Genomic DNA, 22,186 nt, shown 5'->3' with positions numbered 1-22,186 from the left:
GCTCAGAGATGTAGACAAGTGTCTGAACCTGTTCTTGTTTCAGGAAGTGAGGTATTGTTCATTCCCCTTGCTCAGATTGAAAAGCGCTCCAGAATGTCAAGCTGTCAGCCTGCTGGAAGTGGCCCAGGCCAGAGAGACACAGAGACATACGGTGAGGGTCCTTTCATTGTATCAAGCCAGCACCATCATTATGAAGCCATCACCTCCCGACACTAATCCCAGTGGGTATTTGGGATGGGGTGGGCATGTTAACCCAGAGGTCACTGTGCTTTTGCAACTGGAAAGGGAGCAAGGTTTGGATCTGTTTCCTAACAAGCGAGCAGCCTATAATCTCCAGCCATTGCATTTTACAGCCATCTGGATTATGTGTCACGCGGTCCCTGTACTCAACCTAATCCATGTGACCTTGTGGGACGGCATAGTGGCCCAGTGGTTAGCACTGCTGCCTCACAACGCCAGGGACCCGGGTTCGATCCCACCCTCGGGTAAATGTCTGTGTGGACATTTGTCTTCTGTCTGTGTGGGTTTCCTCCGGGTGCCGCAGTTGCCTCTCACAGTCCAACGATGTGTAGGATAAAGTGGATTGGCCATGCTAAACTGTCCATGGTATCCAGGGCAATGCAGGTTAGGCGGGTTAGCCACTGGAAATTATAGGTTATGGGGATAAGGTGAGGGAAACTGAGTCCGGGTGGGATGCTCTTTGAAGGGGCAGTGTGGACTCAATGGGCCAAATGGCCTCTTCCTGCATCATAGGGATTCAGTGACCTAGACACCTGGCGGGTCAAGCTTTGTGCCTTGTGCCCAGGAGTCACGATGTCTGGTCTCAGCTGTGTCGAATGGGGGTGAGACCACATGTGGAGGATTTTGTGATCAGTTGCCAAAGGAAAGCAGGCAGCTTCATGGGAGGGAGTGCAGCGAAGTTCGCCAGTCTCATTCCCGGGACGGTGAGAGGGCACTGGTGCATGAGGAACATTTAAACAACGTGGAGCTGTGTTGTCCAGAGCTGACAAAATTCAGACAGGGCCTGAGGCAGGGAAGATGGAGAAGAGAGCTTTCCAATGTCAGAGAAGGGGCTGACAACTCAGGAGAAGGGTCTTGGCCATTTCAGGAGGAACATTGGGAAATCTGTATCCCAGAGGCTGTGGAGGTTCAGTCACGGAATGTGTTTAAGGCAGGGATTGGTAGCCTTCTGGACAGACTGTGGGATGTCGGCATGATACAGGAATGTGATGTTGAACCAGACGATCAGCTATAATCTAGAGTGATGCAGCAGGCTCAGTGGGCTGAACTGCCTCCCCATTCCAATATTTTAAACAACAACCCTTCCCAATATAGCCTCTGCTGAATCAGCATCTAACCTGTGCCCCTGCATGACCTAATCCTGGGTGACCTGTGACCCTGCACAATCTAAAGCTTTTATGACCATAACCCTGTGGAAGTTGAGGCTGATAGATATTGGGCAGCAGGACACAATCTAGATGGCTGGGACTGGGCCCCCTCAGCCCTGTCTAAGGTTTCAATTTTGCGATGAGAAGCTCCAGATACGATAACTGCTCTTGAAAGGAGTTGAATTGTTGGAAGAACAAACACAGGCACTGATGTTGCTGCTGTTGGAAAACAAGGCTGGAATCTCAGCCGCATGCACATTAACCTCGGAGGAGGATTACTCTTCAGAGCTGAGTTGACAATGAGACTTTACTCGAATCAGTGTCACCAACGAGCGGCCAGCTATTTTCCCAACGCAAAGTTAGATCAGTCTCGAGGGTCATGGCAAGATCAAATCATGTCTTAAACAACTTTTTGTGATGTGGGCAGAATTGGCTGGCTTGGATTTTGTAATGGACCAGACCAGACCCCTCAAAATATGTTAAGAAGGTAGCCTAGAATGCAGGCTTTTCTTATTTTAAAGGTAAATGTCAGGTTCTAAGTTCCAGATGCAAAACAATTGATAAAATGACATTAAGCAAAACACAATTTATTCGAGCACTATAACTAATACACAACAAAAGGGACAAAAACTCTGTATAACTTAACTCTATTGGAAAACTTAACAGAATGATTGATACAGTTACAATCACTGATTAACTGTTCCAATATGGTAACATCTCATAAACACACCCCTGGCATATTTTGTCTCACATGCAATCAGCAGCCTGCAAAGGGAACCCCCAGTATTTGGCTGTAATTGAGTGATGGAAAAATAGCTTCCACTTCTTCAAGCTCACAGAAGCAACTGCTTAAAGCCATACTAAAGCCCCTGATTCTGTGAGAGCTTGACCACACCCAATCAGGCTGTTTCTACTGTTCCAGCTTTAAACAAAAATGGAGGTGCCGGTATTCGACTGGGGTGGACAAAGTTAGAAGTCACATGACACCAGGCTACAGTCCAACAGGTTTATTTGAAACCACAAGCTTTTGGAGCACTGCTCCTTCATAAGGTGATGAACAAGCAGCCCTCGGAAAGCTTGTGATTTCAAATATAACCTGGTATCGTGTGACTGCTAACTTGAAGAAAAACACCCAAGGCCTCGCAAGTTGCTTATCTTGTCAAAGATTGCTGGGCAACTGCCCCCCAATCTCTCTGTGAAAGAAACCAGGACAAAACCCATCTCTTAAAGCCACAGCATCGTCACAATTTGTCCTGCTTTTTGTGTACAGGACATATTTGGGCAATTTTCCACATTGTCAGACAGATACCAGTGTTGTAGCTGCACTGGAAGAGCTTGGCTAGGGGAGCGGCAAGTTCTGGAGCAGAAGTCTTTGGTCCTGTCTTTTAAAACTGACAGGGCCCAGTGCCTTTAGCCATTTCTTGATATCACATGGAATGAATTGAATTGGCTGAGAACTGGCATCTATGATGCTGGGGACCACTGAAGGAGGAGGAAGGCTGAAATAGATCATCCACTTGGCACTTCTGACTGAAGATGGTTGCAAATGCACTTTTGCACTGGTCTGTTGGGCTCCCCGATCACTGAAGGTAGGGGATATGGTGACAATGTCCTGTGACCGTTGTCATCGACATTGAACACAAAAGTCGAAATCCATCAATATGTTTGACACAGTACTTCTGCATTAGAATTGGTTCATAGTCTCTGGGCTTGAATAAATCATCTCACGTGTCAGTTCTGCAGTATGAGGTACAGCGCCTCTGAAAGGCTGATGAAAAGGTAGCTTTCTGGTCTGTCACCCATCAACGTCAACAGCTATATGTGGAAAATGAGAAAGGAAGATAATCATTTCATCAGAGGAAACATTAACTGAAGAATAGTGAGTGAGTTAATTTTCTTATAACAGTGCCGTTACAAAGCAACTCACAAAACACAAAGGGACACCTTGGAGTGTGAGATAACAAGGTGTGGAACTGGACGAACACAGCAGGCCAAGCAGCATCAGAGGAGCAGGAAGGCTGACTTTTCGGGCCTAGACCCTCTTGGAGTGTGCGTATTTTTTTAAGATGTTTTCCTCACTCGAATGAATTAAGATTTTCTTTGTGACGATGACAAGAGTCGAGAACATGATATTAAAATCAAACAACCTTGTCCTATCTGCTGAATGGTTACTCGGAATAAACGAATAACATAGCCATAGGAATCTGAGCTTACAAACAGGCACAGATTTAAAGTGATCTGCAAAAGGAGCGAGGGCGAAGTGAGGAAATCTTTTACACACCGAGAGTAGTTAAAATCTGGAATGCACTGCCTAGTGGAAGCAGGTTCAGTTGGAGCATTCAAGAGGGGCATGAGATGACCAATTTGGAAAGCGATGGGATGCAAGGGTATGGGGAGAGAAACAGAAGATTGACACGAGGCCAAGTGCTCACTTAATGAGCCAGTGCAGGCACGATGGACCAAATGGCCCCCTTCTGTTCCCTGACACTACTTTGATTCTGTGATGATCAATTTATCACTGTCTCACAGCGAGGAGCGGTGCCCAGGAGGTAACTGCGACTCCTTCTGCAGGCACTTTCGGTTGTCTTCCAGCCTCCAGACATGTCCTTTTGGGGTGGCACAGTGGCTCAGTGGCTAGCACTGCTGCCTCGCAGTGCCGGGGGCCCGGATTCAATTCCACCCCCCCGGGCGACTGTCTGTGTGGAGTTTGCACATTCTCCCAGTGTCTGTGTGGATGCTCCGGTTTCCCTCCACAATCGCAAAGGTGTGCAGTGTAGGTGGATTGTCCATGCTAAATTGCCCACAGTGCCCAGGGATGTTTAGGTTATGTGGGTTAGCCATGGGAAATGTGGGGGTAGGGGAATGGGTCTGGGTGGGATGCTCTTCAGAGGGGCGGTGTGGACCTGTTGGGCCAAATGGCCTGTTTCCACACTGTAGGGATTCTATGATTCTATGTCCTCCTGTGCACTAAGTGTTCTGGTTAGGTGCAAGATGTTATTAAAATTTCCCCAGACAGCGCTCTGGGAACCTGATAGGTAATACAGTGTGTGATAGGGCCAAGCGATAGCAGACAATCTGAGAATCATCATTTGAGTTGTGTCCAGATTGAAATAGCAGAGTCAAGCTGAATAGTACTAGTCATTAAAAAGGATGACACTGTGAGGACTGGTTGTGTAGACTGGAACCTCAGTTCTCTTAAGTGTAAAAGATTAAGGGGTGATCTGATTGAGCTGTTTAAGATGATTTGAAGATTTGATAAGTGAGAGAGAAGCAATGCCTTCTGATACAGAAGTCCAGAACAAAGGCGTGTTACCTTAAAATCCCAGCTCAGCCATTCAGAGGTGCTCTCAGAAAGTGTCTCTTCACAGAAATGGTCAAAGGAGTTGGATGTGGTCCCAATCAAGTGGGCTGCCCTGACTTGGACGGTGTCAAGCTGTTACCTTCAACAGTTTTTGGTCTCAATGTGTTGCCAACAGACCTCCATTGAATCTGCTGGAGTCAGCTGCAGAATACAGAAGAATATTATTAACATTGTAAAAGGATTCTGGCTTAAACCAGAATGTCAGAGGGCAAAGGGATGATTTCACTACATCACTTCCTGTGGGATGGCTCCTGTCTTAAGAGAGATCACTCTCCAAGGCATTTCTGTCAAAGTGTGAGGGTCTGTTATTTCTTCAGGGACCCCAGTAGCCTCAAGGGAATGTGAATAGTTGACTTTCAGGATTGGGAAATGACTTTTGTTGTTGCAACTGAATTGGAGCTCAAATGAGAAATGTCAGAATTCTGTTCATAGCTCTTTTGTACTTGTTGCATTTACTTATCGGTAATTCATGACTGGTTTATATTTTAAATAAAAACAATCATATTTATATGTCACCGCGAAATCCCTGATGCAACTCGAGATGAGTCAGGAGTGTGATGGAATACTCCCCACTTGCCTGGATGAGTGCAGCCCCAACAACACTCAAGAAGCTCGACACCATCCAGGACAAAGCTGGCAGCTTGATTGGCATCACATTCACGAGCATCCACTCCCTCCACCACCGAAGCTCAGTAGCAGCAGTGTTTACTGTTTAAAAGACGCACTGAGGTAACACACCAAGACTCATTTGACAGCACCTCCCAAACCCATGGCCATTACCATCTAGAAGGACTAGGGCAGTAGCTGGATGGAAACACCATCCCCTGCAAGTTCCCCTCCAAGCCACTCACCATCCTGATTCGAAAATATGTCACCATTCCTTCACAGTTGTTGGGTCATAATCCTAGAATTCCCACATACTCTGGGTGTTCCTACAGCCCAAGATCAGCAGCGGTTTGAGAAGGCAGCTCACCACCAACTCCTCAAGAGGAATTAGGGATGAGGAATAAATACTGGCCCAGCTGGCCAAATCCACATCCAATGAGTGAATTTGTAAAAAAATTACACTGGGCATGGAATTCTGGAGTTTTGCCTGCATGATAAACTCTTGAGACTAGGGATTAATTGTAAATTTAAAAACTGGAGCTGGATCTTTGTTTTTTTGGGGGGAGGCAGTGCTAAGAAAGGAAACAGCCAGGACAAACAGATGGGTGTAGGTTACAAGATAATAAAATGGGAGGCTGGATGAACACAGCAGGCCAAGCAGCATCTCAGGAGCACAATTTACAGTTACAGATCAGTCATTAAATAGCATAGAATGCTCTTGGGCCAGAATGGCCTCTTGCATTGAAGGTCCCATTTGATAGCAGATTTGTAATGTGCAGCTTCTGTGAAAACGTATGCTCTACACAAATGCGCAGACTGGGATCACTTTGTTGTCTTGATAAGAGGAGTTCATGCAACATGTCCCTTTCTCGTTTGAATTCATGTAGTGTTTGTCCAGGAGGCATGCAAGCTCATCTTTGTCATAAATATCCCTGACTTCAACCCAGTGGCAGACTGCCAAATCTGACTGGCTTTGAAACATGTTACTTGGGAAGGCAGTGTTCCAGTCACTAATTACATTGCAGGGGAAGTGATTTTGTTTGGGCTGTGAGAGGAATTTCAACCTTCTCCCATCAAAGTGCAGTGGTATTTCTCATGAGATTGAGGGGTTTTCAATACTGAAGGGTTTGACTCCTCATGTCTGACAAGACCACCATGTCAATTCTTCTCCACTGCTCAGACCTTGAAGTATAGGAGTTGGGATGTCATGTTGCGACTGTACAGGATATTGGTGAGGCCACGTCTGGAGTACTGTAGACAGCTCTGGTCGCCCTTCTGCAAAAGGGATATCACCAGGTTGGAAAGGGTGCAGAAAGCGCTCACAGGGATGTTACTGGGGCTGGAGGGTTTGAATTATAAGGAGAGGTTGGATAGGCTGGGACCGTTCTCCTTGGAGTGTAGGAGGTTGAGGGGCGATCTTATCGAGGTTTTCAAACCATGAGGGGTATGGATAAGTTGAAAAGCAAAGGTCTTTTTTCGAGGCTGGGTGAGTTCAAAACTAGAGGGCATAATTTTAAGGTGAGAGGAGAACGATTTGAAAGGGACCTGAGGGGAAACCTTTTCACACAGAGGGTGGTGCGTGTGTGGAATGAACTGCCAGAGGAAGTGGTGGATGAGGATACAGTTACAACACTTAAAAGACATTTGGATAGGTACATGGATAAGATATGGTTTAGATGGATATGGGTCAAATGCAGACAAATGGGACTAGTTTAGTTTGGGAAATCTGGCCAGCATGGGCTGAAGGGCCTGTTTCTATGCTGCATGACTCTATGACGATGACCCAATGGCTCGAACTAGTTTCCAGGTTGGTCAGCAATTCTGAGGGATGAAATAATATGGCCTTTCGATAAGGATATAGCTGCAGTGCTTTTCTTGGGAGAATTGCCTCTGTTAATTCTTGAAGGTCTCGAGAAATGATTCTGTTTTTAAGAAATTGAATAGTTTGAATTTGCCGGGACAGTTGCAAAGAAGGTCGTGCCTTCAGGGTGATGCCCAATCAGACCCCACGGCCCTGAGCTGTCAGCAAGTGGAGGTGAAAGTTCAGAGGACAACCCTGTGAACCTCCTGGGTTCTCCTGGCAACCAGTTTCAGAGCAGTACTAGCGGAAGCTAACACTCAGGCTTCATCTGTAGGCTGACATCAGAAAAACCCAAAGGAATGAATTGGACTTACTGTGGGTTGATGTGAAACAGGGCTGACAGTTGGAAATCTTCTTGCTGCAGCGCTGACTCTGTGCCTATCCATCAAGCTCCCCAGGCCAGGTGTACATTGCTTTTCGTCAGTGATGACTGGTGTCTGCACATCACATCACATTGATTGCAGCACAGAAGAGTTAGGGAAGAGATCCTTGGTAACAGATAGTGCGGAGGGCAGACAAAGCTTTTGGCTACTGACAATTCACCTGGAAATAGATTCCATTCACTTCCAGCGCTAAAGTTACTGCTTGGGGCCGGGGTTAACACTGACCAATTCTTTTCCAAAAGTATTTGTGGACTGGAGATGAGTCTCTGTCTTGATGGAGCAGTCTTTTTGTAAAGTTTTTGGGTATCCTGTTTACTGTGAAGGATGTTTGTACTTCATTACAACAAGGACATAAATTCCCGAGCTTGATGCAATTCCAAACTATCTGATAGGGAATTCAGGAGAGGCTCCTTTACTCAGTGCAGGTGGAACTTGGTGCTACAGGATATAATTGAGATGTGTTAATGTTGTGTTCTTTCACACTCTCAGGATGTCAATATACCTTTAAGAGACATTGTCACGACACTGTCACTAAATCAGAGATTGTTGATCTGAGAGCAATGGGATCTCAGACTCCATCTTAACCACTAGAAGCATGACGTGCCATTGATGTTGGGCTCCTGTGTATAATACTTATGCTTAAGCCTTATGCTAAATCAGTGAGCTGTCTGAAATATTCTGTTGGATTCTTCAATACTCACTCTTGATTCGTATATGAAATGAAATGACATGAGCATTTCCCAATCAAATTTAAACACACCTCTCTGATGAAGGGTCTAGGCCCGAAACGTCAGCTTTTGTGCTCCTGAGATGCTGCTTGGCCTGCTGTGTTCATCCAGCCTCACATTTTGTTGTCTTGGATAGCCCCAGTGTGTTTCAGGAAAGCTGGATGACTACCGGGAGGAGAAAGGAATAGAAGGGTATGCTGGTAAGGTTAAAGGAGAATCATGTGAAGGAACAGCCACAGGAGCTGAATGGCCTGTCTCACTGCTGTAGATGTGATGCAGCATGACCAGGGAGAGAAAGCCATCTGCCCGAAGGAAGCAGGAATTGAATGACAGAGCAGGCTGGAGAGATTGAATGGCCGACTCCTGCTGCTCCCTTCTATGTTTCTGAGTCCCTTACACTAAGCGTGCTTCACCTGCACGTTTCTGTCCATCCCACCCACCCTGCCCTGGAGGCATTCCTTCAGCATCGAAGGATCAGAATCCTGAAACCTACTACCCCACCCCAGCCCCACCTCCTTGTGGAACCTGCCATCCCAGGAGCTACATCAGTTCAAGAAAGCAGCTCCTCCTGAAGGGCTGGTTCGAGGCAGCTGGCTTTGTCAGAATGTCTGTATCCCCTGGAAAAGTCAATGAAACAGCAGCCCCAACTCTGCTTTTCAGTTTGTGGGTGAGGTACCTGGGGAACACAGTCACAAAAGCAAAGACAGAATGGAACCCAGGGCCTTGAGAGAAAATAAATTACACCTTGGCTGTAAATCACGGAATGCAGCCACTGAATATTTAAATGAACAGTGAGCCCAGCTCGTTTAATTTTCTTTGGCGCCCTGCTTTATCAGAACACACCATGACGTGCCAATAGTTGAGTCATCATCCAAGCTAATTTCAGCCTTTCTAGGGAAAAAAAAATTCTGTCACCACACTGTGTCAATGTACGACCAGTTATTTCACTCAGAGAACCAATCAATATTTTGTAGTTTAAAAGTGTCTCATTTCATTTTGACCCAGAGGAATATTTCGCTGTGAGTGTTCCTTTGCCATTGCCTGTGATGTAGCCAGGCTGAAATGTCAAGCAATTATATTTAAAAGCTTTATTCTGAATTGCACAAACTACTGGCTGCTACATCAATCTGAAAAATTACCTTCATTAAAGACTGCGATGCTGATGGGGATGCATTTTCGTTGCCAAGATTTGGCAATCAGATTTGGGCTCCCGTCATGATGATCGATTTTGAAGGAGTTAGCAATGCTTTTACAAGTTTCTCCTCCTTCACTTTCAAAACTTGGCTTTGACGGATTAAAGAAAAACTTTTATCACTGGCCCGACCCCAGAAGCTTCTTCAGAATGCAACAAAGTCCTGTGGGCAAAAAATTGACTGTGGTGATGAAAGGTCACAGCTTTGATGGACGGGTTTTAACATCGACCGACAGATCAAATCCTCAAAGGCCAATGCCCTCGTGCTCCCCCTGAATTGTGCCACCAAGCATTACCAGCATAGCCACCTTGAAGAGTACGCTAGATGGGCACGGTGGCTCAGTGGTTAGCACTGCAGCCTCATAGCGCCAGGGACCCAGGTTCAATTCCACCCTCGGGTGACTGTCTGTATGGAGTTTGCACGTTCTCCTGATATAAACTCCACGCGTTCTCCTCTCATCTGTGTGGGTTTCCTCCCACAGTCCACAGATGTGTGGGTTAGGTGCTTTGGCCGTGCTAAATTTCCCACAGTGTCCAGGGATGTTTGGGTTAGGCAGGAGGACAGGGATAGGGTGGGTCTGGATGGTGTGGTCTTCAGAGGAGCAGTGTGGACTCAATGGGCTGAATGGCCTGCTTCCACCCTCTAGGCGTTCTATATGTATGGGATGCAGATCTGAACAAATCTGAAGCTCATCAACTCAGGATTAAGAACAGTCTTTGGAATCCTGTGTAGGAAAACCGGAATGGCTGGTTGATACTGTTAGGATACACTTTAAGGATCAACCAGAACAACTTGAGAGTTCGAGATAACAAAGTGTGGAGCTGGATGAACGCAGCAGGCCAAGCAACATCAGAGGAGCAGGAAAGCTGATGTTTCAGGCCTAGAACCTTCATCAGAAATTGAGAGTTTGTTGAATGTTATATTATCCTCCTGATGGAGTACTATTGAAGTGAACTGCATACTTTTCAGACTTGGAGCATAGAATTTCTTTGTGACATCCCAGTTTACATGTGTACTGCCAACATCATCCTAGACTAAGGGGGTTAGGATGTGCCACGACAGCTCTGCTGTGCAGGAAGCAGACACCTTTGCAGTAATAAAACAGCCTGGATTGATGTTCCAGGGTAATTGGGAGAGGAGCAAGAATGGGTCCACACGCCCTCCTCCTCTCAGTTTTGATGCTAGAATAAACAGTTCAATGTTTCAGTTGCTTGGCGAAATAGAGCTCGGTTCTTACAGAGCTGGCCTAAAGACACCATCAGTCAGTCCAGACAGTGGGATAAGGAGGATGTTCATAATGCTTGAATGCCTGCCTCTCTTTCGCAGCTCCTTGTGCCCCTGCTGGGGGAGCATGCAGTGTCCACGCATCCCCTTCAATGCAACTCGGGTTCGGCGGGCACCATGGGGACTGGGATACATCATTTCCCGTTCCTGTGAACTTGTGATTGAGTTCAACATTTTTTGTTAAGTTACTGTGTCCCTAGTGAGTTTTTTTTTTGCTCATTTAGTGATTGGGTTTTAGTTTTTGGTTTGGTAAAAAAAAGAGCTGGGTTCATCCCTAGGAGGGGGGGCTGGCTTCTGGATAGGCTCCAGAAGGGAAAGGGAGAAACCAGTACTCGTACCATAGCTTAAAGTCATAAATCTCTCAAAGTCTTCTCCTGTTTCGTTCACCAGTTGGACGTCTGCCTCTTAAACACTGATCGGGCTCTAGCTTCACTTTAGAAAGTGGGCCCAGGAGATAGTGCAGAGGAGATGAGTCAGTGCTCAGTTCCATGGAGAGCGTGAGAGAAGCTTTCCTTACAGCAGAGGCCAGGAGGCAAAGTGCTTAACAGGGATTTCAATCGTTATGTTTAATTCCTCACGGGGCGTGGCTGGGCCAGCATTTATTGCCCGTCCCCAGTTGCCCTGGAGGAAGTGATGGTGACCTCCCCTTCTGAACCATTGCAGTCCAAGGGGTGTAACTGTGGGGATGTTATTTGTATCAAAGGTCAGTAACCAGAGGAATAACCAGAGATTTCAAAACAAAAGTAAATAAAACCAAGAGAATTTGCACATTCTGAACAAAGTGAGTTGTTATACGTGTCGCCTGGAACAGATGGCTTTGAAATAGTCAGTCAAACTACCACAAGGAAATTAAAAAAGATGCTTGAAGAGAAAGCAATGTTATGGCGTGGAATGCAGGGTTGAGAGGTGGTGCACTGGAAAACTCTTTCGACAAAACCAGTTGGGCTGAATGGCCTCCTCTTGTGTGTTGAGATTCTGCACTGTGCTCTAATGGTGTTAAAAGGCATAACAGAAATGCTTAAAAGACAAGGAGGGGAGTGTGGAGAAGAAGGAAGTTTTTACGCTGTGACACGCGATGACCTTGAATGTGAAAAGGATGTTGGAAGCACATTGAAAGGGAACACTATTTCTCCCCAGCCAGCTGCAAGCTCAGAGCCCAAACCGCAGACTCGGAGCAGGAGCAGGTCATTCAGCCCTTCAAGCCTGCTCTGCCATTCAATACAATCATAGCTGATCTCATCGCGGCTTCAGCTCCGCCTGTCTGCCTGCCATCCGTGTCCCTTCATTAAAAACGTGCCGATCTCCTCCTTAAGCTTATTCAGTGTCCTGAGAGAAGTAATTTCACCTCATCTCTGGTTTTAACCAGCCACCCCCATATCTGAAAACCAATCCAGATCTCGTTCTGGATTGCCCTCAGGTGGAAAACTCCACTCTACCTCAACTTTGTCAATCTCCTTTAGCAAATTCTACTCCTCAGCCAGATCTGCTCTCGTTGTTCAGAATACAGGCCTAAACTGCTGAATCTCTCTTCATAAGGCAAGCCTGTAATCTCTGAAATTAATAGTGAACTGAACTCTGCTTCAATTACATTCTCTCAGCTGCAGTCTGAACAGTGCCTTAGACAATCCATCTACTCCTTTAGAAATAAATGCCAAACCTCCAATGCCATCCTTATTAACTGCTGTACCTGCTCACAGCTTTCTGCAGCTCATGCACAAGGACGCCCAGATCTCTCTGCACCAAAACACTTCGAAGTTTCTCTCCTTTTGCCTATACCTCCAGCCAAAATTGGTAACCTCACACTTGTCCACGTTAAACTGCTCAACTCACTTGAGCCCATTCATCAAACCTACCCATGCCTATTGTAAAACATCTTACTCCTCCATTACAAGTTTCACTCCCATCTCCAAATTTGACAAGCCTGACTTCTGCCCCCACATTCGAGTCATTAACCTGGATTAAACAGGTCACAATCGCACTGTTACCTGTGGGAACCTTGCTGTGCCTGAACTGGCTCTTTCCTTCTCAGCTGCACCCAACCATTGTGAGGCACTTTGTGACATTCTGAATCATAGAGATGTACAACACGGAAACAGGCCCTTCCGTCCAACTCCTCCATGCCGACCAGGTATCCTTAGTTATTCCAGTCCCTTTTGCCAGCATTTGGCCCATATCCCATGAAACCCTTCCTATTCATATAGCCGTCCGGATGCCTTTTAAATGATGTAATTGTACCAGCCTCCACCACCTCCTCTGGCAGCTCATTCTACACCACCCTCTGCATGAAAATGTTGTCCCTTAAGCCCTTTCCCCTCCCCCCTCAAACCTCTGCCCTCTAGTTTTGGGCTCTCCCACCCCAGGGGAAAGAACTTGGCCATTCACCCTATCCATGCCCCTCATGATTTTATGAACATCTAAAAGGTCATCCCTCAACCTTGACGCTCCAAGGAAAATAGTCCCACCATATTCAGCCTCTCCCTGTAGCTCCAACCCTCCAACCCCGGCAACACCTTAAAAATCCTTTCTGGACCGTTTCAAGTTTCACAACATCCTTCCTATAGCAAGGAGGCCGGAATTGTGTGGAATAGTCCAAAAGTGGCCTAACCAATGCCCTGTACAGCTACAATATGATGTTCTAACTCCTACACTCAATGCACTGACCAAGAAAGGCAAACATACATAACACCCTCATCGCTATCCTGTCTCCTTGCAACTCCACTTTGAAGGAACAATGAACTCACATTCCAAGGTCTCTTTGTTCAGCAACACTCCATGAAATGTATAACTCCTGCCCTGAATTGCCTTTCCAAAATGCAGCACCTCACTTTTACCTAAATTAAACTCCATCTGCCACTCCCTGGCCCATTGGCCCATCTGATAAGGGTCTCCCTTGTACTCTAAGGTAACCTTCGCTGTCTACCACACTGATAATTTTGGTGTCGCCTGCAAACTTACTAATCAATCCTCCTGTAGTCACATCCAAATCGTTAATGTAAATGACAAAAAGCAGTGGACCCAGCGCTGATCCCTGTGGCACACTGCTGGTCACAGGCCTCCAATCTGAAAAGCAACCCTCTGCCACTGCCCCCGCCCCACCCCGTCCTCTACCTTTCAGCCAGTTCTGTATCCAGATGGCTAGTTCTCCCTGTAGGGTTGGATGGGACAGGCACTTGAAAAGTCACAGATTTGCAGAGCTGTTCAGGCTCTTACTCAGATATAGCCCAAGATCAGGGTCAGTGCTATGGAACATGGAGCAGGGGCAAATTGGTGAATTTTATATCTTTTCAGAGGATCATGCCATCCAACAGTCCCTTTCCAAAAAATGTGGGAGAGTGAGCAAAGTGGGGTGGGTCCATTTTGAAATGACCGTCATTGAATTGAATAAAAGCCTCAGTCTTTGGATTCAGTGCATCCAAATTCACAAGATACAAACAAGGAATGAGGGGGGCCACTCAGCCCTTCAAGCCTGCTGCTGCATTCAATAAATATCAGTTAACCTCATACCCATGGCAATCTTTCCTCCCGCTCAGCAGTCAAGGATCGATCGACCTCTGCCGCAAAAATACTCAAAGATTCTGTCTCTTTGCCTCTCCTATAGCCAAGGGTGTCCTGGCCAAACTGAGTCACCACCCAAGCACTCTTCTGGGTGATATTTGCTTTGAAACATTACCTTACTCTGTGGCTGAGTTATAATTTAGGAGTCGTCTAGAGTGGGTCATTAGGAGATTGAGGTTTTCTGGGGAGGGATGGGGTGTGATTGTTGGGGTTGGGGGTTTAGGTGACAAACATCTGCCAACACATAAGCTGCAATCAATCCCCAGCTTTCGTGTCCTTGACTGAAGCTTGGACAAAGGCACTGCATTATAACTCAATGCTCAGAAGGCTGGAGCTTTTGAGGTTTTTTATTTTGCAAACCATTATCAGCATGGTGTTGCCAGAAATGTAAGCTGATTTGTGGTTTGGGTATGAAGATTAAAAATTCTACTTCTGATCCAGGCAGCAAGCTCAGCAGAGAGGAAAATGAGATCTCATGTTTTGGAATAAATTAGATTCAGTGAAAGGTTAGTCTTGATGTTGTAACATCTCTATAGAACAAAACTGGATGAGCCTGTATTTATGTAATAAGTTTAATTCGCAGGACACCGACAGGCCTTGGAGATTAGCAATGGTCCAGACCAGTCTCCTCCTAACCCTCTGTATCCAGCCCTTTCAACATAATCTCCTTCTGAGCCTATGTGTTAATTGTGTTTCTCCTTTCAGAAGTTCTGTACAATTCACGGTGATCTCTTTGTGCGGTGAACAGTTCCTTTTGCTCACCACTGACAGGGGAAAAGTGTTTCTCCCAAATTTCTCATTGGTCTCCAGAGAGCGTGGCCCCATCTCCCTTCTCAACAAACAAAGTCCATTTCAAACATAGTCACTGTAGTGGTGTGGGGGCATCATGTCCTGCCTCTGGGTTACAACACAAAGGAGCTTTCAGCTGCATGTGTTTGACCACAAGGGGCAAATGTCAGACACATGCACAGAGGCTGTATACCTTTGACACGAATGTTTGTATTCAGCCAGAGACTGTTGTATCACACTCGGTGAGCCTGACCTTATCAGAGATGCCACCTTTCAGAGAGATACATACTTTGCCCATTAGTGCCGTGGTCACATTGTTAGAAGCACAGGGAGGTCCCTAAGTACATAGTTGCTTCCCAGACTGTCAAACCTTCCACTGGGCAGTGAGATGGGTTGGCAGGGGTGGGGCGATGGGGAGAGGTAGATTCATTTCTCCTCTCTGGATTCTTCTCTTTGCAAATGATGTGAAAAGCGTTTCTCACGATTTGTCTTTCCGGCTCAGTTAGCCAACGGGAATTTCCTCTCCCCCTTCCCACCCACAACAGGAAGCATTTGAATCACAGTCACAGGTGACCCTCCAAGGTAGGTGAGCTCAGACCTTGGCTGGCCGACCAGGAGTTTCAATGGACCAGGGACACTTTTGGGAAAAGTCATCTCAAGCAAATTAATAGGCCGAGTGGCCTACCCTGATTTTTCTGCTCCTCCGCACTGTGTTATCACTTTAAGAGAAGGAGTGTCAATGAGTTGGTGACCAGGGTGAGGAGAATGTAGAGCAGGGGCCCAGCTTGTAGCCTGTGGCATGCTTATACAGCATTGCCAAGCAAAAATCTTGTTCTCGCAAGCTGGGGATGTTTCATTCATTTGAAAAGTTTGAACAGAACATGTAATTCAGACACTATAAACAGCAGTTGGGGTGTGCAGAATGAACTCTGCAGTACAGTGGTCAAGAAGTCAAGACAGATTGTGCTAGAGAACCTCAGCCGGTGTGGCAGTGTCTGTGAAGACAGAAACAGGAATAAATGTTGCCAGTCGAAGGTCAAGAGCTGAAGAAGAAGATTCTGAGGAAGAGTCATATCGGGACTCGAGAGGTTAACTCTGTTTCTCTCTCTCCACTGATGCTGCCAGATCTGCTGAGTTTCTCCAGCACATGCTGTTTTGATTTCAGATTGCTGGTGTTTACGTGTTTTCTGTTCTTGAAAGATTGATGCCTCCCAACTGTGATTGAATGAGTTTACAGCAGGTAGATATAGGGGAGACGTCAGAGATAGGTTCTTTACTCAGAGAGTAAAGAGTGGTCGGGGTGTGTAATGCATTGCCAGAGAGGGTTGTGGAGTCGGCCTCATTAGGGGCATTTAAGCGGCTATTAGATAGGCATATGGATGATAGTATAAGGTAGGGGTGAAGGTTAGATAGACCTGAGGTTTAGGGAAAAAATTCAGCCCAACAGTATGACCGAAGGGCCTGTAGTGTGTTGTACTGTTCTATGTTCTATGTTCTATGGTCTATGTTCTATGTTCTATGTTCAGGCCTGTCGAGCTGATTTTTCTTCAGTGCGACCCATGTGTTCTGTAAAATAACTCCACAGAGGCCGATATCCCATCACCAAGTCATCCTATATTTACTTGTGGAGAATCCTTATCAGTGATCCAACTCCCTCCGAGCCAGCTCTCAGACTGAACAGTTCCCCTGACCTAGGCCGGAAACATCAGCCTTCCTGCTGCTCTGATGCTGCTGGGCCTGCTGTGTTCATCCAGCTCTGCACCTTGTTATCTCAAACTCTGCAGCATCTGCAGCTCCTACTAACTCTGGAACCCCTGACATTGCTGCTTCTATCTGTCAGCCCGGGCTCCCTGATTGGACCAGGTTAACAGCCCCAATCAGGGAATTTATATCCTAGAGGTCCACCTGCCTAACCGTGTTACAGTCATGACACTCTGCTCAAATGACGAGCACTTTTTAAGGGGCAGTAGAGGATGGGCCAGATGTTTTGGTGTGGAATACTGCGTTTCGCATCAGGGTTGTGGCAATGTCACTGGGCTCGTGGTAAAATTTAGATTCAGTTTTTTTAAAGAGTCTGAAGTAAAATGTGAGTCTAATGCTGTCAAACTGACTGTGATACTAAAACCGACATAATCGTGAATGTCCTTTAGGGAAGGAAATCTGCCATTCCTGCCTGGTCAGCAATGTAGTTGATTCTTAAAAGCCCCTGGGCAATTAGGGATGGACAACAAATGCTTGCCTAGCCAGCAAGGCATTCATCCCGTGAATGAGGGATAGAGGGAGCGGACACACCAGTTATGTTGAAAAATCCAGCCTTTTGTTTGGTGTCAGAATTGAGCAACCAATCTGTGCACAGCAAGATCTGGTAAACTGGGTGAGTGACCAGGGGCCCCAGCGCGTTCAGTCAGATGAAGTGAGTGTGTGTGTTCTGTGTTGTGACGAGAATTATATCATAAAGACAAGTCCCACAAAGCTGGTTCTTATTTCCTTGGAGTTTAAATGGTTGAGATGTGATCTAATTAACTTTCTTTAAATGAGAAAAAATTCTGTCATGTTGTTAAAGAGGCACTATTCCCTAACGATCGAGGCACAATCTTTAAATTAGAACCATGAATTTCAGCGAAAACTCGAAATAATTGTTCACATCTGGGACACTCTCTCTCCCCCTGTAAAGGCTGCAACTACTGCAGGCTGAATCAAAGAGTTTATCGTGTGGGAAAGTGTGTGAATGGACACATAACTGTGATGGGTATATTGAGGAGAGATAGAGATCAGCCAGGAATGAATTGCATGGAGGAACTGGTAGGATGGGCAGAATGTCCTCGTGCTCCTGTTCCTGAATATCTTTGCAGCATCCCTGAATTAACAGATATCTTTGCAGCATCCTTAGATGTGGGTGAGGTCCCGGAGGACTGGAGGCTTGCTAATGTTGTCCCCTTGTTAAGAAGGGTTGCAGGGATAATCCAGGTAATTGTCGCCCGGTGAGCCTGACCTCAGTGGTAGGGAAGCTGCTGGAAAAGATACTGAGGGATAGGATCTATTCCCATTTGGAATAAAATGGGCTTATCAGTGATAGGCAACATGGTTTTATACAGGGAAGATCATGTCTCACCAACTTCATAGAATTCTTTGAGGACGTGGCAAAGTTGATTGATGAGGGAAAGGCTGTAGATGTCATATACATGGACTTCAGTAAGGCGTTTGATAAGGTTCCCCATGGCAGGCTGATGGAGAAAGTGAAGTCGCATGGGGTCCAGGGTGTGCTAGCTAGATGGATAAAAAAACTGGCTGGGCAACAGGAGAGTAGTACTGGAAGGGGTTTCTCAAATTGGAGACCTGTGACCAGTGGTGCTCCACAGGGATCTGTGCTGGGATCACTGTTGTGATATACGTAAATGATTTGGAGGAAGGTATAGATGGTCTGATTATCAAGTTTGCTGATGACACTAAGATTGGTGGAGTAGCAGATAGTGAAGGGGACTGTCAGAGATTACAGCAGAATATAGATAGGATTGGAGAGTTGGACAGATGGAGTTCAATCTGGGCAATGCGAGGTGATGCATTTTGGAAGATCTAATTCAAGAGTAAACTACACAGTAAATGGAAAAGTCCTAGGGAAAATTGATGAACAGAGAGATCTGGGTGTTCAGGTCCATTGTTCCCTGAAGGTGGCAACGCAGGTCAATAGGGTGGTCAAGAAGGCATATGGCATGCTTTCCTTCATTGGGCAGGGTATTGAGTACAAGAGTTGGCAGGTCATGTTGCAGTTGTATAGGACTTTGGTTCAGCCACATTTGGGATACACCACGTTACCAAAAGAATGTGGATGCTTTGGAGAGGGTGCAGAGGAGATTCACCAGGATGTTGCCTGGTATAGAAGGTGCTAACTATGAAGGAAGGTTGAGTAGTTTAAGATTATGTTCATTAGAAAGACGGAGATTGAGGGGGGGCCTGATTGAGGTCTACAAAATCATGAGGGGTATAGACAGGGTGGATAGCAAGAAGCTTTTTCCCAGAGTGGGGGTCTCAATTACTAGGGGTCATGAGTTCAAAGTAAGAGGAGGAAAGTTTAAGGGAGATATGCGTGGAAAGTTCTTTACACAGAGGGTGGTGGGTGCCTGGAACGCGTTGCCAGCGGAGGCGGTAGCCGCAGACACGATAGTGTCTTTTAAGATGTATTTGGACAGGTACATGGATGGGCGGGAGCAAAGGGATACAGACGCTTAGAAAATAGGTGACAGGTTTAGATAGAGGATCTTGATCGACGCAGGCTTGGAAGGCTGAAGGGCCTGTTCCTGTGCTGTAATTTTCTTTGTTTTTTGTTTTTGAATGCTCTACTGACTCATGAGAGGTTGAGGCTCGTCCAAGGTTAATTCTTGGAGCACTGGTGTTCCCTTTCCAATGGGAATGAAAAATTCAACAACTTTCCCTTCTTTCGAGAAAATAAAATGTTAAACCATGCTGAATCTAATCAAGAGAACCATCACAAATTTCTAAGGGAATGGCACACAAATAGTCTGAATTTCTTTCAAATCCAAAAAATCTTCAAGGATTTCAATGAAAACTTGACAACAACAGATCTGACAATACTTCATGGAGTGATCTATAAGACTTTGCATGGCCCATTTGGAGCTTTAGGGGAGCTGTTTAAGATTTAAATTACCTTCTCTGTTCATGTTGATTGATGGCAAGCTGTGGGTCCTTAAAGATTCTGAAATGTGAATCATTCATCGATTCAAAAATGGCACTCGGACCTGCCCCTTATGAAACTTCAACAACACTAAACATGAAGCACGATGACATCTATTCCCTCAACTGCTCACTGTCTTCGCTCCCACTGGTGGTACCATCTGCCAGATGTTACCACCAGAATTTGCCATGGCTCCTTAGGCAGTATCTTCTATACCCACAAACACCACCATCTAGAAGGTCCAGGGCAGTAGATACATGGGAGCATCAGCCCCTGCAAGTTCCCCTCAAGCCACTCATCATCCTGACCTGGAAATATTTCACTGTTCCTTCATTGTTGTTGGGTCAAAATCGGAGAATAACCTCCCTAAGGGCATTGTGGGTCAACCTGCAGCACACAGACTGCAGCGGTGCAAGAATGCAGTTCATGGCTCACCTGCTCAAGGGACAATTAAGGATGGCTAATAAATGCTGATCTGGCCAGCGATGCCTACACATTGTAAAAATAATGGGGCAAACTGACACCAAGTATTGGGCTAGTCAACAGCCCGTTAGCCACGTGAAACATTTTGGACCGTGATATTCAGTTGTTACCTGTATTTTTTTATTGCAAGTAAGCGTTGATTTAATATTAAATGTCTTTTAGTTGCAGTGAAATGGTTGTTTCTGTGTATTACAGAGTTGATGAAGGATACAACACAATGAGATCATAACACATTGGATTGGAATGCAGTTGGAGAAGTAACAGTGCAAGAGATGGGTGGAAGGGTGTCGGAGCGTGTGAGAGACAGTGAATTTGTGTGTGTGTGTGTGTGTGTGTGTGTGTGTGTGTGTGTGTGTGTGAGAAAGAGAGACACAATCTGTGTTTCCCTGTGTTTTGTTGAAAATTGTCATGTTTTAACTGAATGTGTGAGACATTTTACACTGAAGTGTCATCAGTAGCAGAGTTCCTGCCAGCCAAAGTCTCAGTAATTGTCAAGCAGCACTAGCTGTGCCAATCCACCATGAAATGGAGAGATCATTGGACCTGGATATGTGAGCCATGACTAATAAACCAGATCATAAATTGGAGTCAGAAAGACCTTCAATCGGAGCCAATTTGCTGGCATGTTAGCACAGCCAGTTGGCGAACCACCAGTTTGCAATTACAAAACTGATACAAGTGAGTGGCTACCTTTTCACCAGAAGATTAAGAAGACCACACATTTTGGAATGAGGTGAAGGAACGGGAGGAGAGATGGGAAACAGTGCACAAAGTGATGTTGCACATCAGTGAGGCCATTCAACAAACACAAAGGTCCCAATTTCATTTCTCAAGGCACGGAACTGAAACACTGAGAAGTGACATCAAATGTAGAGAGAAGCTTAGTTACATGATATTGGATGCCGTCCACCATTCTGATCTTCATGCTATCAAAAGAGGAGGGAGAAATGGGACTGCTGAACAGTTTGACCAGGATAGTATCAGCCTGTTAGATAACATCAGTCAGAAACATTTCAACAGCCAATAGCCCCAATCATTCCAAAAGGGAAAGTTGAGGGATAACCTCATAGAGACCTCACAGGTTAGGAAGGTCTTTGATAGGATTTTTGTGCAGATGATGTTTGCACTTCTGAATGAGAGCAAATGTAGGGCCCATTAATATGTCACAACATTGCTCCTAAATTTAGGAAAGAATTCAGGAGAACCTTCTTTCCCCAGGCAGTAAGAAATGGGCTATGGCTTTCCCCAGAGAGTGATGAGAGTGGGCAATGAGCTATGACTTTCCGCAGAGAGTGATGAAAATGGGAATAGGCTATGACTTTCCCCAGAGAGCGGGGAATGGGCTATGACTTTCCGCAGAGAGCGGGGAATGGGCTATGACTTTCCACGGAGTGCGGGGAATGGGCTATGACTTTCCGCAGAGAGCGGGGAATGGGCTATGACTTTCCATGGAGTGCGGGGAATGGGCTATGACTTTCCCCTGAGTGGTGAGAATGAGGAATGGATTATCACATGGAATGACTGATGGCAGAGATGCATTGAAGGTGAATCTAGTTCCATAGATAAGGGGGAATGCAATGGTAGGATCTATTAATGGGGTTAAAGAAAGGAGAGGAGAAGGATTGTGTGGAACCTGGAGCTGTCAGGCTGGATGACTTCTTTTGTTCTTGTATAAGCCATACATGAATTTTTCAGAATGTAATATGAGTAACTTAAATATCCTTTTATTTAGATTTAAAGATGCCAATCTTTCAAAATGGTGACCGTCTCTGAAGCTATTTGACATACAACAACCAATACTCGCACTGACAGCAATTACCCATCTAAGAAGTGAAACACATTATTCGTTCCACACTATAATGAAC

General features: G+C 45.8%; 1 long non-coding RNA gene across 2 annotated transcripts in view; it reads right to left on the bottom strand.

Annotated features, from left to right (window-relative positions):
• Positions 1-1,997: 1,997 nt before the first annotated feature.
• Positions 1,998-22,186, bottom strand: part of LOC125447995 (uncharacterized) — a 28,029-nt gene continuing 7,840 nt past the window's right edge. The window contains exons 2-4 of one of the 2 annotated variants that reach the window (XR_007246633.2): positions 9,467-9,682; positions 4,702-4,890; positions 1,998-3,203 (exon numbers count right to left, since the gene is read on the bottom strand). This is a non-coding gene — a long non-coding RNA (uncharacterized LOC125447995). The remainder of the gene's footprint in view (positions 3,204-4,701; positions 4,891-9,466; positions 9,683-22,186) is intronic. The other variant, XR_009443072.1, reaches the window with a different exon arrangement.

This window comes from Stegostoma tigrinum, chromosome 40, assembly GCF_030684315.1.
Source record: "Stegostoma tigrinum isolate sSteTig4 chromosome 40, sSteTig4.hap1, whole genome shotgun sequence".
In the NCBI taxonomy this organism is placed as follows: domain Eukaryota; kingdom Metazoa; phylum Chordata; class Chondrichthyes; order Orectolobiformes; family Stegostomatidae; genus Stegostoma; species Stegostoma tigrinum.
Note: the sequence above shows the minus strand (reverse complement) of the source record. Positions and strands in the feature narration are given on the sequence as shown.